The sequence below is a fragment of the Talpa occidentalis genome, unplaced genomic scaffold (genome assembly GCF_014898055.3).
Source record: "Talpa occidentalis isolate TD23 unplaced genomic scaffold, MPIMG_talOcc4v2.1 talOcc4.15, whole genome shotgun sequence".
Lineage (NCBI taxonomy): Eukaryota > Metazoa > Chordata > Mammalia > Eulipotyphla > Talpidae > Talpa > Talpa occidentalis.
In genome coordinates, this window is record NW_023601543.1 from 71,279,758 (window position 1) to 71,301,476 (window position 21,719).

General features: G+C 39.9%; 1 protein-coding gene and 1 pseudogene across 10 annotated transcripts in view; both read right to left on the reverse strand.

Annotated features, from left to right (window-relative positions):
• Positions 1-21,719, reverse strand: part of GK (glycerol kinase) — a 342,820-nt gene that overhangs the window by 175,050 nt on the left and 146,051 nt on the right. For 9 of the 10 annotated variants that reach the window (XM_054695801.1, XM_054695793.1, XM_054695794.1 and 6 more), the window contains one exon: positions 98-256. The gene's annotated coding sequence lies outside the window, so the exon portion shown is untranslated. Of the gene's footprint in view, positions 1-97; positions 257-11,502; positions 11,558-21,719 lie in introns of those variants that run through there. The other variant, XM_037512563.2, reaches the window with a different exon arrangement.
• The window catches only part of LOC119245720 (60S ribosomal protein L39-like), a 116,020-nt pseudogene that overhangs the window by 10,100 nt on the left and 84,201 nt on the right, over positions 1-21,719 (reverse strand).

Consider the following 21,719-nt stretch of genomic DNA (forward strand, 5'->3'; position numbering starts at 1 on the left):
TTTGAGCTTGGCCATGTGACTTGCTTTGGCCAGTGAGTGACAACAACACTGTGCCAGTCTCGAGTTTATCCTTATGAGCAGTTGATGTTCCACTTACCGTCTGCACTTCTGTCACCACCGCTAGAAGACTATTGTCCAGTAGTCGGTTGATCCCAGAAGGTGGAGAGATGTGTGGAGAAGAGTTGGAGCCAGCCTCCAGCCCGAAGCCACCTCGTTAAGTCCAATCAGGGTCCGCAGCTACTGAGCCACGCAGCTACTGTGCAGACAGACATAAGAGAAATAAATGTTTAGAGTTGTAGTCATTGAGATCTTTTGATTGTTTATTCTGTAGCAATAGTGGACTGATACTATAATTAGGAGCTTGAGTTTTCAATCAAGCCCTTCTCTAAAGATTCAGCATTTTCATCTGTATGTATGTAATCATAACAATATCACAATGTTATAGGCTGTAAATAAAGTAGCATATGTAAAATACTATGCAGAATGCCTCACTATTATACTTAAGATACAGTGGTACTTTAGGACTTAGAAATGCAATGGGGAGGCATCCTCAGATTTCAAGGCAGGGGTTAGATGTCAGAATATGGTGGTTAAAAAAAGGCGTTTATGTGTGGGTTCCTATGAGCTGGCTATGAGCTGGCCACTCATGGGCAACTGTGACCTATTTGCTCTCTACAAATGCCAGCAGAGCATTCCTTGCCTACCTAAGGAGTGTAGCCCGTATCACGAGGCAGGCCTGGGGACGCCTAGGCTGCAGCTGACCTGATTACGTGACTCTCTCCATGGTGGTCTCGGGATAACTCTGCTGGTGATGACATCAAATACTTTGCTGACGCAAATGTCGCTTGACGTATGCTCACGCTGTCCTCTTCTCTGTTCCTCGTAAAACTTTGTCCCCCATTCCAATCCTACCCTCTGGACTTTATTCCTCATACCACTGTCACATGATCAGCTTTCACTAGCCTGTGTGCTTTCAATAAATGGCACAAGAACTTCTGCTCAAGTAGCAGAGTCTTGCCCTGCAAACCTGCTTCATGACTGCTGTGTCCTCATGGTGTTCCTGCTGCAAAGCGGCAACAAAGTTCCTGTCACAACATTTATGTTCTGAAACTTGGGGCAGATAAATCTTTTTTCTTTAATGACTGTTAAACGTTATAAAGTTACAGCTTGGGGAGATGAATAATTGGTTTGGAAGTAGTTTTCTTTTAAGGGGAAATAAAAGCATGACTTTCCCTGCATCGCTTGGTGTCTAAAATGCTATTAGTCACATGTCGTAGTTAGCACATCTGACTTGTTTGTGACCAAGAGTTCAGGCGAATAGAATTGAGATTTATTTTGTAATTTTCAACATGCCAATATACACCAGCCTTATTTTGCCCCTTCATTGCCATCAGGTTGGAATAAATTGACTCTTGATGCAAAGTTGTGGCCAGGGTTGAAATTTACATGTGATTGATGGTCAAAGGGCTGACCCCTCCCTCTTATGTATCAACTCCTGGACTGGGACCTGTTTTGTGTAAAATATTGAGACACTCCGTGATCTCTCTGCTCCTCACACGCCCTTGAAAGTGAAGAAAAATAACTGATCACGTTGCTTGATAGAAAAGAACAGAGATAGCTCGTGATGGATAAATGTTTTGCAATGTATTTCTCATTCTTGGGTCTCCAAGTATACAATCTTAATACATTATTTCCCTAACCAATTAGTAAACCAATTGGTTCAACCAGCTTTTAGCACCCAATTCATGTTTTATTGCAGGAATATTTAGAATGGATACAGAATCCCTGGAGTAGAGGTGCCCTCTCCTTAGCGAGGCAATTTCCCTATTTTGAACTTTTATTTCCATGAAGAGAAAGTCCACAGGAGAATGGCAACAAGGCTTCAGGCAGCTTGAAAGGCATTATGGTTGCAGTAAAACCAAAAGTGCAAGACTTATCTTGGTTTGTGTTTGTTTTCACTTTGGAATTTTGCTAATGAAACTAGAAAAAACTGCTTAGACCTCATTCCCCACCTTTGAAACACATACATTTGTGTATGTAGCAAGGGTAGGTCATGATATTCATTTGGAGTTCTCCAAAAGTTGTCCCTGAGATAACTATTCCTGTGCATGTCATTTATGGGGTGCTGACCCCAAGACGCACAGTGAGGGATTCAGAATAGAGGAGGGAAAATGAAAGGTGCATTGGCCAGCCAGTTACTTCTGTGGGAAACCAGCGTTTTACCCTGCTGAGTATGTCTTAGATTGTCCCACCGATGGCCTTGGAAGCTTTTGAAGTATTCATTCCTTTGTACCTGACCCTCTTGGTAGGGAGTGGCTTGTGGGTTAAGTTCCAGGCATTTCCAGCCTGCCCTGCACAAGCAGGACTCATTTGCACAACCAGAGATATACCTCAGTCAGACAGAAAGCACATACTGTACTGTGTAACTGGGATGACCGCTGGGATCAGCAAAGGAAAATGGGCAGAATGGCCAAGAGCATCTGCTACAGGCACTATACCTCTGAGTCATATCCAGTACTGTAACCAAAGTTACCTCAGTAATAATAAAATTAAAAAGAAACAAAAGTTTCACATTTAGATGTGTTCAAGTGTATAATATTTTTCTTTTAAATAATGGATTTATGGAAGGAAATAATTGCAGCGTCCCGGTCTGTTTCCGTAAGGGGCTTATTTCTGAATTAAACTTTGTCCCCGCTGATATGGAAAATACAGTAAATTCTAAGGCAGAAAGCCAGAGTCCTTCCCCCACAGCCAAAACTCATTTTATTTTCAAGAACAAAGATTTAGTAAGGTTTGCTTTCTGTTATTTCTCTGTGCCTCTCTCTTTTCCTCCCGCCCTATTTTCCTTGGCTTCCATGCCTTTAACTTTTTTTTAACTTTAGGGATTGTTGCTAAATCTCACCACAAGATGCCACTGTTTCACCAGCCTAATATCTAAATGCCCTTCTGCAGCCATTTAAAACTGTCTCCTGTGCAGTTGTCTCAGTAACTTATTAAAACATATCCACCAAAATTATAAAAAAAAAAACCTCAGGTAGAGGAAATTATAACATTTCACTTGAATAAGGATCAAATCACAAACAACCTGGTCATCTCCCACAAACCCAGGACCTTGCAATAATCAATTCTCTTATCACGATATACACTGGGCAGATATAAGTCATTATTTACTTCGTTCTATGCTTTTTGGATTTATGAATCCATATTTTAATTCAGCACTTCTCAAATACTACAAGGTACAACCCCCAAATGAATTGTTTCTGGAAAATTCCATTAGAATTTTGATTTAGCTAGCAACGGTGGCACTCTTACGAAACCTGGATGAGGAGCATCTGAGATACCCACTACTAACCCACTTCATAGAGCCACTAAACCTACTGGCAGAGGCTGGACTCCTTAACAACTGTACAAAAGTTTCATTTGAGTTAACCTCTCAGGTTTAGAGTCCCGCCTCATGGAATTTTCATGAAGAATCCATTCTTGAGAGCAGTTTTATTATTGGTTTGCTTGAAATTTTCTTCTCTTTTTAAAAATTAAAGTATATTGATTTACAGTTTGTTTACAAATCTATATAATTTTGGGGGTACAACTTCACACCTCCATATGTGCATACACATCCTTCTTGCATCACCAAAGTTCTAGTGCCATCCAACTATCAAATTGACGACCTCTACCCACTCCTCACACCTCTCCCCCTCTCCCTCTGGTAAACGCTGTATTTTTCAGAGTCTAAGAGTTATTTTGGTTGTGTTTTGACAGTTTGCTTGCTTTGGTTATTTGCAGTCCACATAAGAACAAAACCATCCAGTCTTTTACTTTCTGGCTTATCTCACTTAGCATAATCACTTCGAGTTCAATCCATGTTGTCACAGAAGAATTTGTCTTTTTTTAAAAAAAAAATACCTGTGTAGTTTATTCCATGGAGTATATATACAACAACTTCTTTATCCAATCATTGATGCTGGGCATTAACGTTGGTTCCATGTTTGCCTTTTGTGCAAGGCAAGGAGTGCACTTATATTTTTGAATTAGTATTTTTATATTCTTTAAATACCTAGGAGAAATACTGATGGATCATATGATATTTTCATTTTTATATTTTTAAGGAATCTGTTTTCCATAAAAATGGCATCAATTTACATTCCTACCAGCAGTGAACAAGAGTTCCTTTTAATCCACATCCTCACCAACATTTGTTATTTCTAGTCCTTAATATAAGTCTTCATCACAGCTTTATAACTGCACTTCCCATGCCTATAGGGAAAAAGAGTCTAATTGAAATAGAAAAGTCCCCTAACAGAAACTTATTCTTATAGTTCTGGAAGCCAAAAGTCCAGTCAGTTTCACTGGCTAAAGTCAAGATGTCAAAGGGGATTGTTCCTTGAGGAAGTTAGAGGGGAAAATTCATTCCTTGCCTCTTTCAGATTCTCGAGGCTGTCCACATTGCCTTCTGGTTCCTGGATTCTTGGTCCAGGAAAATATAGAATATATATCTTCAAAGTCAACAGCACAGCTCTCTGGATGGATCTTCACATCACCTTTTCTCTATGAGGACTCTTTTGACTTCATTGGAACCATCCAGATAATTCAGGATTATCATCCCATCCTAAGAATCTTAATTTATTCAAATCTGCAAAGTCTCCAGGTATTTTGAACTGAGAGAGCCATTGTGCAGCTGAGCACAGAAGTGTTATATGTAAAGGCCCCAGCATTGAGGAGGTGCTCAGTAAGTAGGACTATGTTTATGAAGATAGGACATGAGATGTTAATTTAGCAGGGTGGTGCTGCGCCAGTGAATAGCTCAGTGGTAAAATAGTGACATTGTTCATAGTGTGAGTTTTGTTTAAGGACACCAGCATTTAATTTTCAATATCCACTCGGGTAAAAGGTTAATTTATAAGAAAAGTAAGCCACTTAAATCAGTCTTCAAACAGTATGTAGAATAAGTTGTTTATTTCCTCTGTTGAATGATTTTCATTTTCACTTTGCTCTTATAAGAAAAGGAAGTCAGCATATTTTTTCAGATGAACATCTAACTTACTGGTCAGCAAAAATATTGGGTCTTTATGTGTTCTTTTTAAAGGACTCGTCCCTTCTTTAAATCAGGTTGAAAAATTTATGCAGGACACTGGGAGTGTGTCACCTGATTTCACGAGGAAAGATAGTTCATGAAAAGATGGAGAAAACATGAGATGAAGAACGTTTTAATCTCATTATTTTCATTTTATATTTGTCATATCTTGTTGACATTTTCTGTGTTATCTAATCTTGAACATACTTGAAGTTATTATTTAAAAAAATAAAGGACAACATTTTGTCAGCACTCCACCTTATGTTGAATAATTATATTGAAGAGACTATCATTTGAATACTTCAGTTTTGCACTGAGTTTAAATTATGCATTTCACCAATATGCAATTAATTGAAGTAGAGACACCTGCAAACTAATGTCATCAAATCAAGTATGTAAGTAGAATGTACCCTTAAGTGAAGTGGCCTATCTTCCCACATTCACATATTATACATTTAAGATGGCAGCAGAATTAAGTACTGCTCAATGAAGAAAAGGACATTTAACGGGAGACTAAAGCAACCAAATTTATTTATTTATTTCAGGTGGATGGGTGTAGCAAGTTCTACACAATCTTGTGTCTCTTGGAGGCCCATTACCATGTGAGTTTGCCATTCACACACTTTTCATTAACAGTATTTAGTTATAACTTGTTACTCAATCTACCTAGATCAGTGATATTTAGTATAAATTTCAGATAAAATGGGATCAAGTGAAAAGTCCACGAATCCCCTAAAATTGTGAAACAAATTGTGTGTGTGCACGTGCATGCGAAATAGGTACACTTTTTTACGGAGTACTTGAACCTGCCAATTTTCATTCTTCTGTTCCTAGAAACATAGGTTTGATTCTATTTGGAAGGTGCTTGGCCAAATAGTGCAGGTGCCTATATTCCCATTTCTCTTCTAGCTAGGGTTGTCCAATGAAATTAGGTGCAAGTGTTAGGTGGGACTTTGAGTTTCCTTAAGAAGGATCAGACAGCAAGCATGTGTCCTTTGTCCCTTTACCTCCCCAGTCATTCTCCTTTTTATTGCCTGGAATGTAGATGTGATGGCTGGATCTTCAGCAGCCATCTTGGGGCTTATAAAAATGCCAGGTAAAATATGCCATTTTTAATATTTTTGTTTGGAGGTAAAATTTATGTATAATGGAGCATTCAAAACTAAGTGTGCTGTTCAACCAGTTAGGCAAATGCATATCAAAACTGCAGTATTTCCTTCACCTCAGAAAGATGCCTCATGCTGTTTCTGAGTCAATCCCCAGGTACTACCTAAGGAAGCAACTACTAATGTAATTTGTATTTCCATAGGTTAATAATGTCCATTTTGAATTTTACATGAAGGGATAATGTTAGTGTACTCCCTTTTGGCATCTAACTTCTTAGGCTTAGCATAATATTTTTTACATTCATTCATGTTTTTCCATACATCTGTGGCTGTCTTAGTCAATTGGGCTACAACAATGAAATACCATATGCTGGGTGGTTTCAATAACAAATATTTATCTCAGATGAGGAGGCTGGGAAGTCCAAGACCGAAGTGCCAACAGATCTGGTGTCTGGCGAGAGCCTTTTCCTGGTTTGCAGACATCCACCTTTTTGCTGTGTCCTCATGTGGCAGAGAGGCATCATCTCTCTCATATAGCTCTTATAAGGCACCAATCCTCCATAAGGGCTCCATTCTCATCACCCAATTTCCTCTGAAAATCACTACTAAGAAATAGCATCACTTTGGGAATTAGAGCTTTAACACATGAATTTTGGGGTGATACAAACTTTTAGTCCATAGCAGTAGTTCATTCCTTTTTACTTGCTGAATTGTATTTCATGATGTGAATATGCCAGTTCATTGTCCACTTTTCTGTTGATAAACATTTGGGTTTTTTCCAGCTTTGGATTATTATGAATAAAGCTGCTATGAACTTGCATATACACCTCTTTTTGTCGACATATGATCCTATTTCTCTTTGATAAATAAATAATAGTGGCACAATTGCTGTGTCTCAGTGCAAATATATATTATTTAAAAACTGCCAAACAGGGCCTCCCTGGTGGCCTAGGGGTTAAACTTTAACACTATCAACACTGCAGCCTGAGTTTGATCCCAGGCCAGGGAGCTAACCCATATATGGCACAGCAGACCTCTCCTGTCTCATCCACTGCTCCCCTTAGCAGTGTATGTCAGTAGATCCTCCTGTTCTGCTCCCCAATCTGTCTCTGGTGAATCCTCTCACCCCCACACCCTGTACCTATAGCCTATACACCAATTCTTCTACTAAATATGTATTAAAAAAAATAAAAACTGCCAAACAGTTCCATAGTGGCTGTAAAAACTTATGCTCCTACAGCAATGTCCTCACTAACTTTTGATGTTGCTCATTTTTTTTTATTTTAATAATTCTGGTGAGTGTGCACTGGTATCTGAATGAGTTTTCAATTTGTGAGTCCCAGATGATACGGAACACTTTTCAAGTGATTATTAGACAGTGCATTTTTAGTACATATTTGGAGTAGAGGGTGAGACCTTTAAGGGACACACTGCAATAACAGTAACAGTCATCTGAACTGCTTTTTAAGGGCTACGGGCCTTCTTAATTATTTAATGGAGGTAGTAAGCTGTGAGGAAGAAGTGAAATGCTCTGGAGAATATTGGGGTCTTTAGGAGAGAAAAGGCAACTGAAGGCTAGAAAAAGACTTTAGGATTTAAAAAGATGGGGTTTTGGTGAAGTATGCAGCATAAATGAATGTTTTTCTCCACTCATCACACACATTTCATGAAAAACTATGTTATTTACTTGGGCTGGAGTGGGCAAACTACAGCTTGTAGATTAAATGACAGGGCCATTACCTTTTTTTGTATGAATAAAGTTTTATTGGCTCATAGCTACATTTTGTTGACATATTGCCTGTGGTTATTTTTTTTTTAAAGATTTATTTATTTATTTATATAAGCTCTGGGTACAGTCAGAAGTCCGGGAGGGTGAGAGAATTCACCAGAGCCAGAGCGGGGAGCAGAACAGGCAGACGGACGAAATACACTGCTGAGAGGAGCAGCGGGCAGCAGGAGAGGTCTGCGCGCCATGTGGGACCCTCGCTCGGCAGCTGGGGATCAAACTGGGCCCAGCGCTCAACTGCTGCTCCACCGGGGAGGCCCGCCTGTGGATAGTGAAGGCAAAGATAAACAGCTGGGACTACATCAAATTAAAGAGCTTCTGTACAGCAAAAGAGACAATAACAAAAACAAAGAGAAACCCCACCAACTGGGAGAACATTTTTGCACACAACACTAATGATAAAGGACTGATCACAAAAATCTGCAAAGAGCTGATGAGACTCAGCAACAACAAAGAAAATAACCCAGTCAAAAAATGGGCAGAAGAGCTAAAAAGAAACTTCTTTGAAGAGGAAATGCAAATGGCCAACAAGCATATGAAAAAATGTTCAACATCACTTGTAATCAGGGAAATTCAAATCAAAACTACCATGAGATACCATCTTACACCAGTGAGAATGGCACATATTAAAAAAAACTAGCAACAACAAATGTTGGCGAGGATGTGGAGAAAAAGGAACTCTCCTTCATTGCTGGTGGGAGTGCAAACTGGTCCAACCACTATGGAGAGCTGTGTGGAGATTTCTGGACCTACTATACATAGAGCTTCCATATGATCCAGCAATTCCACTCCTAGGTCTTTACCCAAAGGACACAGAAACATCCATTCCAAAGAACACCTGAACCCCTATGTTTATAGCAGCACTGTTTACAATAGCTAAGCTTTGGAAACAGCCCAAATGCCCAAAAATAGATGACTGGATCAAGAAGATGTGGTACATATACACCATGGAATATTACTCAGCATTCAAAAAAGATAAACACATGCAATTTGCAGCAACATGGATGGCGCTGGAAGGGATCATGCTCAGTGAAATAAGCCAAAAAGAAAAAGAAAAATACCGGATGGTCTCACTCATAGCAGGAATCTAGAAAACTTAAATAAGGGACCAGGAAAATGAATAACTATAAGAAAGTGAAAATCAAAATCAACAAAAAACTATGAACCAGAGACACTTTTTGGGGGTGAGGGGCGGGAGGGGAGGGATTGGGGTCAGAATGGGGGGGGCTGCAATTGTATGGGGAATATAAAAATAAAATTTATTATTTAAAAAAAAATAAAATAAAATAAAAATAAATAAATAAAAAGCTAAAAAAAAAAAAAAGTGGAGGTGAGCAGTTGCAACAAAGCTGAAAGTACTTACTATCTGACCCATTATAGGAAAAAAATGATCACACAAACCCTAAACTGGGAATGTTTGGGGGAGAGGGGTGAAATGTGCAGTGAAGTGTGGAGTATGACTGGTGGGAGGTTTGAGAGGGGTAAGAATCTTGGAGTTTGGGTCTCCCCGGTGGTGCAGTGGTTGAATGCTGGGTTGAGAAGCTGCCCGCAGTCTCTGCAGCACTGGTTCAATCCCCGGCCGCTGGGCGAGGGTCCCACATGGCGCGCAGACCTCTCCTGCCACCCGCTGCTCCCCTCAGCAGTGTACTTCCATCCTTCTGCCTGCTCTGCTCTCCCCTCTGGCTCTGGTGAATTCTCTCACCCTCCTGTGCTTCTGACTGTACCCAGTGCTTGTATAAATAAATAAATAAATCTTTAAAAAAAAAAAAAAAGAATCTTGGAGTTTGGATCGCTGGGTTCCAAACCCAAGGAAGAACCTTTGCAGATTCTCCAGGCTCAGCACCAATACCTTTGTTGGCAGTGACGTCACCGAATACTAAGCAGTTATTGAGTTTTTCTTTTTTCTTTTTGCCACTATATTTGGCTATACTCAATAGTTTAGATTGACATGCTCCTCACCTTCTAATTGTGATATGAAAGGATATGAAAACTCACCTGGCCTACATAATAATAATAATGCCAAACAACCGTCAGTATTGAAATATCTTTACAGTCCATCCAAAGCCTTTTTTTCTGACTTCATGTTAACTAAGCAACTCTAAAAAAAATCAATTTCTTCAGTTCATTCATGGATTAAAGAGCAAACACAAATATGTACTCTTTGACCAAGGGTAATATCCTCTATGAAATAAAAACATTGACTTTCTGATTCAAATTCGTTTCATGTGACCCTAGAGGTGTGAATTTGTTTTCTTTGGGCCTAATCACTCTTGAATAAACTAACCCGTAAGTTTTGAAATTTAAGAAAGGACCCACATGTTAGCAGAACAATTACAGGGCTGGTGTCAGATCGCACAGGTTTGAATCTGCAGTTTACTATCTTTGTCACTTGGAGAAAATGATTCAGCTCTGAGTCCTACAATGTGGGTTTCTCTATGAAATGAACCAGTCTATTAGGGCTCTTAACCCAGTGCTGGAATAGAAAAAAAAAGTTTCCTTCTCAATCTTCTAAATGTACAGCAAAAGACCAAACTTTAAAAAAACTATGTCATGGGCTAAACTGTGTCTCCCTCTAAATGCATGTATTGAAATTTTACCCCACAGTGTGAGGGTGTTTAGAGGTGGGGCCTTTGGAAGAGAATTAGGTTTAGATGAGGTTATGAGGATGGGGCCCATATGATGGGATTAGTGTCCTTATTAAAAGCCTAAAACAGCCTAAAATTCTCTTACCTGGCTACTAAATAGGTTAGAGAGCTTGTATGCTCTCCACATGCCCACAAAGAAGAGGTCATGTGAGCACACAGAAAAATGGCTGCTGCCCACAAGCCAAGAGAAGAAACTTCAGAATGAAACCTGCCCTGCCAACAACTTAATTTTGGACTTCCCAGGCTTTGGACCAGTGAGGAAATAAATGTCTGTTGTTGAAGACACTCAGTTTGTGTTATTTTTGTTTTGGCAACCCGAACTGACTAACGGTGACCCAATGAAGTCCAGTTCTGAAAAGTTCTCCCAATTCCCATTTATCTCCTCTCCTAAAGATATTTGATAGATGTGGTCATCTAAGGATCTCTCAATAATTTATACTTTTACATTGTCTGAAAAAGAGACCACGTACTAACCATTCATTCCTTGTCATACGCCACAGACTCAGTTCTTTTTTATTTTGTAAGGTATTTCAAGCCCTTAAGAAATAGTTTGTATTTCAAAGACTTGACTTTGACCTGCTATATGTGAGTAGAAAGCTTCAAAATGCATTATACTGAAAACCCAACTAAATACGAGAATGGTTATTTAGGCTGTAGAGGTATAATAGATGGAGAGGGGTTATGTAGGCACTTTTTTAAAAGTAGGCTTTATGTTTTTAGAGCAGTTTTAGAGCTATTGAAGTATTGAACACAAGAGTTTTCATATCCCCTTTACCCCTAAACAGACACGGCCTCCCCCATTATCATCATCCTGCTCCAGAGTGGGACATTCGCTACAATTCTACATTGACACATCATAGTCATCCAAAGCCCGTATTTTCCATTAAGACTCACCCTTGGTGTTGTACATTCTACGAGACTATGTATAGTGACATGTATAATGACGATTATATCATAGAAACTAGTTATACTGCCTAAAAATCCTCTGTGTTCTGTCTCTTCATCCCCCTGGGCCCTGATTGGGACGTTTAGGGATTCTAATTCAGAATCAGAATAGCACAATGTCTGATTCCAAATCTCAGAGCTCCTAATACAGACATGCTATCATTTTCTTAATAAATACTAAACCTGTTTAGCAGCCAGGTCAGAGAATTTTAGGCTGTTAAAATTTCAGAGTGCTAGCTGTGAATACATTTCCAACTTCTGTCTTTAGTGTTCACATTCAATGGAAAAAAAATTTCTTTTGCTCCTTTTTATTCTTTTATTTAATTAGGGACTAGACATAACAATGATGCCTGGTCAAGATAGAAGGTGGGGGCCTCCCTGGTGGCGCAAGGGGTTAAGACGCAACCTATGAAGCTCATCGCTGCCACTACAGCACAAGTTCGAACCCTGGCCAGGGAGGTGACCCACATTGCGCAGCAGACCTCTCCTGACTTGCCTGCTGCTCCCCTCAGCAGTGTATTTCAGTCAGTCTGTCTGTTCTGTTCCCCACTCTGTCTCTGGTGAGTCCTCTTACCCCCCAGAAAACTCTGGCCTGTACCCCAGTTCTTGTATGTATAAATAAATGAATCTTTAAAAAAAAAGATAGGTGACTGAGATAAACCTAAAACTTACCACAAAACCCAATTATCAGTCACTGAGTTATGTCAAAACATATTTTTTATTCATATCTAAATGATTCACATGAATTGTATAGAAGTTTCCCTCTGCCCTTGCATTAAAAAAAAGTTCTTTGAAGTCTAGGTGAGTTATACATTAGAATGTGGTTCTCCCATTTTACTCATACTGTGTACCAAAATAAAATTTTAAATATTTATTTGCTTCTTTAATTTAGTGTGTAAATAACATCTGGTGAGGAAAGAGGCTGTTAACATTAGCAGACTTTAGGAGAGCTGGAAGTTTCCCTGAAAAGGTTAGAAAATTGCTCATAACTCTCTCTTTTGATGATACACTTCACGAAGGCAGGGATTTTGCACTGTGTGCCATTCACTGATCTACCCACTCTCTGGAGCAGTATTTACAAATGAAGGAATGGATAAAGAAAACAAACATGTACATTTGTTTATAAAGAGATTTTTTCCCCCCTAACACTCAATGCAAGAAAAATGCTTTAGGATTTTTTCCCTATTTTTAAAAAGGAATTGATTGCACAAATTAAATGCCTTTCACGTAGTAGGGAACTTCCTTTTGGCCATTTGTTACATAGGTCCTTGCATGAAAATAATCCAGGAAAGGACACTACATAGAGGACTCCCTGGTGGCGCAGGGTTTAAAGACAGTGCTATCAAGCTATCTCCAGCCATTGCAGCATAAGTTCGATCCCTGGCCAGGGAGCTACCAACATGGCACAGCAGACCTCTCCTGTTTCACCCACTGTTCCCCTCAGCAGTGTGTTTCATTCAGTCTGCCTGTTCTGCTCCCCACTCTGTCTCTGATGAATGCTCTCACCCCCCCTCATCAAATTCAGTCTCCTTCATTTTCATAACAAAATGTTAACTTTGCTAGCATGCCTGCATCTTCATTCAGCAATTTGGCACACACTTTGCAAAGTCCAATTTTAAACTGATGATTTTCTGTTCTTGCCTTAAGCACAGATTAGACAACTGATAATCAAAAAACTCAAGAACTTGTTTATTATGTGTTATATTTCTTTAGCTCCTCTAAATTTTGTTCTTAATAATAGCATGTAGTGGCCCTATAATATATAAACTCAGCTCTATGATTGGCTTAGTAATTTTTAGGTCCCAATGCAAAATGAAGTTTAACTAAGGACATCTTCAAAAATTAACAATTTTAAGACAGCAATAGCAGAGCATTAAACTGAGTCCTTCAAAACATGGAGTCCTGTGTAGCTATGCAGGTCTCAAGCCCACAAAGCCAGCCCTGTTCAGTTTCCTAGATATATTTTCAGTGCATTAAAATATTTTTATTGACATACCATTGGTTCACAATACTACACGAGTTTCAGAAGAACAGCTTCACACTTCCATAAATGTGTATACCACGCTGCTCCCACCAACAAAGGTCTAGTGTTACTCATCACTATGCAGTTGATTCCCACCTCCTTCCCCTTCCTTCCTTTTTTTTTTAAAGATTTATTTATTTATGCATACAAGAGCTGGGGTACAGGCCAGAGGTGTGGGGGAGTGAGAGGATTCACCAGAGAGACAGAGTGGGGAACAGAACAGGCAGATTGACCAAAGTACACTGCTGAGGGGAGAGCGGGAGAGTCAGGAGAGGTCTGCTGTGCCATGTGGATATCTCCCTGGTCTGGGGATTGAACTCGTGCTGCAGAGGCTGCAGACAGCTTCATAGGTTGTGTCTCAACCCCTTGTGCCACCAGGGAGGCCCTCTAAAGTATCATTTCTTATAGGGTTTCCCCCTGTATAATATAGTAGCTTCTAAAATTTTTCTGCTAAAGTTAAAGTCAATTTGATTAATTTTATACATTCTGGAAGTTTCAATCAATGTAATTTTCCATTTGAATTGTATATATTTTCCTGTGTATTCTCTTAGCATTCTTGTATATAAAGGCATCTCTGCTCTGTGTTACCAGCATGGCCTTAGGAGTCAGACTTCCTTGGTTCACATCCCACTCCTGTTACTTACTAGCTCTGTGATACTGAGGACAATCAAAAAAAAAAAGATTTATTTTGGGGCTTCCCCGGTGGTGCAGTGGGTTGCGTGCAGCGCTGTGAAGCTGTCCACAGCCTCTGCAGCGTGGGTTCAATTCCCAGTAGGCCAGGGAGAGACCCACATGGCGCAGCAGACCTCTCCTGTCTCGCCTGCTGCTACCCACAGCAGTGTTTTTGGTCAGTCAGCCTGTTCTGTTCCCCACTCTGTCTCTGGTAAATCCTCTCACCCTCCCGCGCCTCTGCCTGTACCCCAGTTCTTGTATAAATAAATAAATATTTAATAAATATTTATTTTTATTTATTTATGCATATAAGAACTGGGGTATAATCCAGAGGTGCCGGGGGAGGTGAGAGGATTCACCAGTGACAGAGTGGGGAGCAGAACAGGCAGATCTACTGAAACACACTGCTGAGGGGAGCAGTGGGCGAGACAGGAGAGGTCTGTGGTGCTATATGGGTTAGCTCCCTGGCTGGGGATTGAATGGGATCGAACTCATGCCACAGTGGCTTCCTAGTGCTGAGACTTTAACCCCTGTACCACCAGGGAGGCCCCTACTGAGTAGAATTTTTGTACCAATTTCGATGTTTTGGTTTTTCTCCCCACATCAGCAATTCTCCAACACCAGGTGGGTGTCCTATAATTGAACTCAATTCTGGCACTACTTGCCAGTAGAGAGTGTCAGGCACCACAGGTTAAGGGCTTGGTCCTATAAGGCTGCCACCTCCACCCTTCAGATGCCAATTACAAGTCCAGGTTGTTACCTGGCTTCTGATTCACTACTTACAGATCAGAGGTTCCCAGTGTTCCCTCCTAGGGTTCAATTAGAGCGGGCAGCTCATAGAACTCAGGGAAACATTTTATTTACTAGGTGACTGGTTCATTATAAAAGAATATAGCTCAGGAACACCAAGATGGAAAAGAGGCATAGGGCCTCAAGGAATGCCACTTTGCCCAACTGCCATATCTTTACCAACCAGAAGATGTCCAAGCCCTTATCTTTTTGGGTTTTATGGAGGCTTCATTATATAGGCAGGACTGATTAAGTCACTGGCACTTGGCCAGCTTTTCAACCTCCAGCCCCTATGCCCTCCCCAGAGGTACAGAAAGTTCCTCTAAACACATGGTTGGTTCCCCTGGCAGTCAGCCCCTGTCCTTACATGCTTTCCAAAAGTCATTTCATTACCATAAGCTCAGGTGTGATTGAAAGGGGTTTGCTATGAATATCAAGATACCTTTATGACTCTTAATCATTTAGGAAATTGCAAGGGTTTTGAGTGCCCTGTGCCAGAAACAGGATGAAGACCCAATGTGTATTTCTTATGAAACACAGTATCACACGAGCATGTCTCTTAACCCTCCTGTGCTTGTATGGATAATGGTTATATCATCTTCAGATTAATTAATTGCAATTCTATGCTCTTTAGTTTTTGGCATAGAATAAACTCTCAGTAAATATTAGCTATTATTTTTATAGTAGCTAAAAAGAAGACCCAAGTCTAAAAGTTCCACAATGTGGTGGATAGTCTCTATTCCTCATATATTAATCAATTTGCTAGGTATTTAACAAGACGGTCCTATCAATCTGGGTTATTTGAGGGTAGTTTAATAAATAAATTTACAGATAAGTAGTCAGAGCATAGGAAGATGACAAAGGATACGGAGTGCCCAGAGTTAGTAACCATTGAATGCTGTTAGCATTGCTAAGCCTTAAAGCATAAGGGGAGGGAACAGTTACTGGGCAGAGTAAGAGAGGGCAGTGTGGAGAGTAGATGAGTGATTGAAGGATCAATTTGACATCAATTTGAGGATGTCAAATGGCTCTGGTCTTTGATGGAGGAAAGTAGCCAAGATGAGGTGATCATGCAGAGAGGGAGCTGGGGTACGAACTACTTTCACCTCCCGCTTCCCCCGATCTCCCACCAGTACTCCCTAGTGGCCAATCTAAACCTGAAACTAGAGGAAGAAACGCTCACTGATGCGGCCCATCTAGAGCACCAGCCTGGGTGCTGGCCAGTGGGACAAAGGGGAAGAGTAGGAATGAGGGGCAAATGGAACATGTTCAATGCAATGATCAAGTTAATTCTTTTTTAAAAAAGATTTATTTATTTATAAAAGAATCGGGGTACAGGCCAGATGTGCAGGAGGGTGAGAGGATTCACGAGAGACAGAGCGGGGAACAGAACAGGCAGAATGACGAAATACACTGCTGAGGGGAGCAGCGGGCGAGACAGGAGAGGTCTGCCGCACCATATCGGACCCTCGCCGGCCGGCCGGGATCAAACCAATGCTGCAGAGGCTGTGGACAGCTTCACAGTGCGGCGCTCAACTGCCTGCGCCACCAGGGGAGGCCCGATCATGTTCATTCTTGACCTTAAATCATCTGACAGTTTCCAGACCACTACTGTATACCATACACAAAAATGAATTGAAAATGGATTAAAGAAGATTTGGTATATATACTCAATGGAATACCACTCATCTATTAATAAAAGATGAAATCTTGCCATTTGTGACACTTGAGGTGATTATATTAAGCAAAATGAGCCAGAAAGAGAAAGACAACTCCCAGATTATTTCCCTTGTATGTGCAACATAAAGAAATAGCAAATGAATAAACAAAAGAGGATAAAAACTCTTAGACTGACAACTGGAGGGTATGGGGAAGAGGGGTGGGTGAAACTGGTAAGGGGAGTCAGTTTGAGGATGGCAAGTGGCACTAGAGTTTTGGCGGTGGGTGCAGTGTGGTACACATTTATTGACATGTAAAGCTGTGCCTCTGAATCTTATATAGAACTGTAAACCAATAGCATGTCAATTAAATAAAATGTGACAGTTTCATAAAGTTATGTATGATTCTTCATCAATAAGCATATTTTGAGGAAAGACTAGTCCTGTGGATAAAGTTAACATCTATTGAAATTGCTGGGATTTTTTTCAGCTCTCCCTGTGTTGAGCTTGTGTTAACTTTATTTCTACTGGGGCCAATGAGTCCGTTAAATGGAGAAATTAAATTTTTTGAGGAAGATACTATTTTAAACCCCAACCCATCATCTCCTACATATCTGCTCTTGGCCATGAGAGGGATAAGGTTTGAGATTTGGTTGGGATCAGTCCAGTCCATGTCCAAAAATGGAAAGACTCCTCTATAAGTCAGATTGACAAGAGACTCATTTGTGTCACCTAAGTGAAGGCGTATGAAACAGACAAACGGATAAATGTAAAGTGTCATAGAAAACTTGGATGTGTTTCTAATATCACAGATACCAAAGGACCACTATTCTTTTTTCTGTTGCTTCTTGCTCACAGAGACATCCCTCCTAGCGTCTCATACATTCTTTTGAACTGAAAAGCTTCATTATCATTTTAAAACACAGCCTCCTCTTTTTTCTTTAGCAGATTTTGGCATAAACTCAGCTCCCATTAGGGACAGTCTTGATAGATGACGCCCTCTCTTCTGTTAACAAAGATTGTCCAGTTAGGGTACAACTTTCTCATTTAGGGACTAAATATTGGAGAGCAATTACGGTGATGGATCTAAAGTCACGTTCTTCAATCCACCTCCGTGGCCACTGGTATAATTCTTCCTCTGTCTCTGATCTGTTTCTGAGTTCAGGTAGGAGAAGGAAGAGTTTATCTGGATGTGATAAAGCTCAATAGTTGATTAAAAAACAAAATTGTGTGACATGCAAGTGTTTCATCTAAGTATCAGTCAGAAAAATAAAACACAATTTAGCTTTCTGAGAAGATGCAAAACGAGGAAAAGTATACAAAGCAAATCCCTTTATGTTTATTTGTTTGATGTATGACATCAGGCAGGCAGATGTATCAAATAGAACCAGTAGAGAGGGAGGCATAAGTCTCTACTTAGATGAGTATTAATTGCCCAGAGGATAACAGGAACATCAAATAAGCCTGAAAGAGAAAAGAATTATGAATTTTGTTCCTCACTCTCCCTTCAAAAAGAAAGTAACTACAGATGTTTTAGAGAGAAGCATAGCTGTAGATACTGTGGGGCATGTGGTAAAATCAGATTCCAGATTAAATGCTTTCAGGGTTGCAGTAAAGATCAATCACAATAGGGCAGAGGAGATGCCCTTTGTGTGTAAGAAGCTGCCCAATGGGAAGAGGAGGTGTGTCTCTATGGGAAGGAGAGAACTTTCCTGCATAGAAAAGGAGGGTTAGTTACAATAAAGCAAGGGGAAGAAGAGACAAATAGCTGGAGTGCAAGGAGTCTAACCAAAGGCAGGCAACTGAAAAGCAGATCTTGAATGGAGTGTAATTTTTAACTTGGAGTAAGAAAGGAAACACTCCTAGGAAAATACCCAAAGGAACAATTTGAAAGGAAACCTGCACACCTATGTTTATCGCAACACTATTTACTATGGCCAAGATATGGAAACAACCTAAATGTACCCAAACAGACCAACAGATCAAGAAGCTGTGGTATATATACACAATGGAATATCACTCAGCAATCAAAAAAGATAAACTCATGCCATTTGCAGCAACATGGATGGAGCTGGGAGGGATTATGCTACACGAAATAAGTCAGAAGGAAAAGAAAAATATCGTATGGTCTCACTTACTGGGGGAATATAGGGAAACCAAACAAAGGATCAGGAAAAAGACAAAACTTGCAGGCAAACTAGATCTGAGACATACAGCAGGGGAGAGGGAGGGGTCAACATGGGGGAGGGATGAGCACAAGGGACTGTGGTGATGGGTCATGGGCACTGCAGTGGTGGGAGAATTATGGGGACAATACATGAGGGGAGAAATCAAATATTGTACAAAAATGAACAACGGATGTAAGAAAAATAAATTGAAAAAGGAGAATACTTACATAAAAAAAAAGAAAAAGAAAAGGAAGAAAACAACTCCTTAATCCTATAAACTGAGCATGCCTTATTGAATACCCTACTTTCAATGTGAAAGAACTCAGCTAGGGCTCTAGAATGACAAATTCTTAAATAACAAGTGACTAAGATTTCCTTCTTCCACAGCTGCTTTCTCTGACAAGCACAGCTTCTCCTCTACCTCCTACACCTGCACCTTCCACCCCTCCCCCTCTCCCACCACCACCCTGGGGACACAGCCAACTCTTGCTCATTTAATGCTCAGAAGTCCTGCCTCAGTCTTATCAGTTTCCTCTCACCCAGAAGCCCAACACCGAACCTTCTCACAGGACTGGCTGGCCCAGTGTTTACCAACTTGAGCTCCACAGTCACAGAGACCTGTGTTTGAAAACCATCTCTGCAATTTGCTGTCAGCATGATTTTGGACAAGTTCTTTAATCTCCCCCGGCCTTAGTTTCTTCCTGGATAAAATGTGGCAAGCAGTTATCGATTCTAGAGGGTAGCTGTGAGCACTAAATCGTATAATGTACACAGAGTGCTTGACACTTGCAGATACCTGAGGCCAAAAGCACTTACCATGCTGCATTTCAATGGTCTGTCTGTCTGTCTGTCTGTCTGTCTGTCTGTATGTCTGTTTGCAAGCAGCCTGTGAACTGAAAGTTAAAGGCACAGTGCCTGCCTGGTGCAGTGTGACGTCCTGTCAATGTTTGTTGAATGAATTTGAAAGTAGGCTTACCTCATTCTCTACCACACATGACACATGCCTATAGTTCTATTCTAGAAAAGGCACGATCTGCTCAAGCCTAACTCTACCTAATGCTTATTCTTTCAAAATATCTAAAAAAGGAAATTCTACAATCTCCTTGGGTAACATACGCCAATCAGTATTTTGTAATATTGTAAATATACACCTACATTTTCAAATGAATGTCTCCCACTTATTTTTTTATATCACTGGAAAAAGAGAGCAACTGCCTTTATTCCCTATAAAACAATCTCTCACACAAGTAAACATTCACAATGTCTCACTCTAAGTAAAACCTATTTCTCTAACCTTTTAAAATAGTCTTTTCTCTTTAAACCCTTTAACTGTTGTTCTGAAAAATACTGTCACAAAATATAAAACCATTTAAAAATTTGATGAAGCCTCAGAAGTGGTACCTTTAACACCAGAAGAAAAGACATCCATCTAAAAGTAGAAAAACTATGTTTATTTGGGAAATAAGTCCTTCAAAACATTATTATACTGGTAAATACAATGTTAGCAATGAAAAAAAAAAAGATTATACAGTGAATTCCTAAATGGACCTCACTGACAACACTCTTTCCTGGCAAGGCCTCTCACTTCAAGCTGGTGGACCTACAAAGAGCAAGATGCAGTAAAATGCTCTACCTCTGAGTTATATCCCCCAAAGAGCAAGATGGTACCTCTGGTTTTTGTTGCTACCCCTTTTCTGGATCTCTGGGTTCAGCTTGCAAATTTAATGTGAAAATCTAGTCTCACCCATTCACTCTAATTCTTACTCATTCCCAGAACTACTCAATTGTTTTCTAAACTCCTTGGAATCAATTGAAAAGATGACTCAGTTTCCCTTTTATCCTACCTCTGACACAATAATGGAAGATGGAACTAAAAAAAATCCATTAAAAGTGCATAAATCCCTCCCACACTCCCACTAAAACCATTCCCTATGTTTTTCTTTATCTGGTGGATTATTGTTGTCGTTTTTATCCCAGGCTGTAGGGAGTTTAATGTTAAGTGCTTCATTAATAATGCTTTGTGCTTTAGAAAAATTTGAAACAGATAAATCTTGACAGTGAACAGAATTTATTTTATTTTTGTGCTTAACATCACAGGGAACAGTTTTGTTTCTACTTCAAGATATAGGAAAGCAGTACTTTGGAAACCACAGCCACAGAAATAGAATTAATTAGAAGGATAATAATGGTTTTACAATTTAAAAATAAATGTTTGCTTCTATCAGTAATAAAAGGATAAAGATCACTACATTGAAAGAAGAGGAAAAAGGAAAAAAAAAACATACATTTTCCTGGAATGAGAGAACAAACTCATGAGTGGGCTAAAAATATATTTTGTAAAGAAAATAATCGAGATAGGAAATTTCTAGTCTTGCTTTATTTGAAACCAATTTGTGACTTTCACTTTGGTGATATTTGTCAGTACTTCAGTTTCCATCTGACAAAATCATTGACTAGTTTTCTATTTGGTCTAGTACTCAACAACATTGTTGCCCTACTTCATACACAACTGAAATTAGTGAGTCTCTTAATATTGCCAAAAGTCTTCCTTCTCCAAGCCTGGCCCTTCTCTCAAACACACAAAGCACCAGATGCAATCTTGAATGTGGCCGGGAACATAAATGCCATTAACTTAACCTCTTTCCAAATGAAAAACTTATTTCTGCAACATCATGCAGAGATAGCCAGTTTCTGTTTGAATGCTCTCCACAAGAGCTCATTCTAGTAGGTTTGTCATCTCATTTGTATCTAATTGTTAGGCCTTGCATTGAGCAAAAACCTGCCTCCCTGTAACTTCCTACTAACTGGTTCTAGGAAACTGCTAGAAAGTCACAGGTTGATTGTTCTTTCTTACAC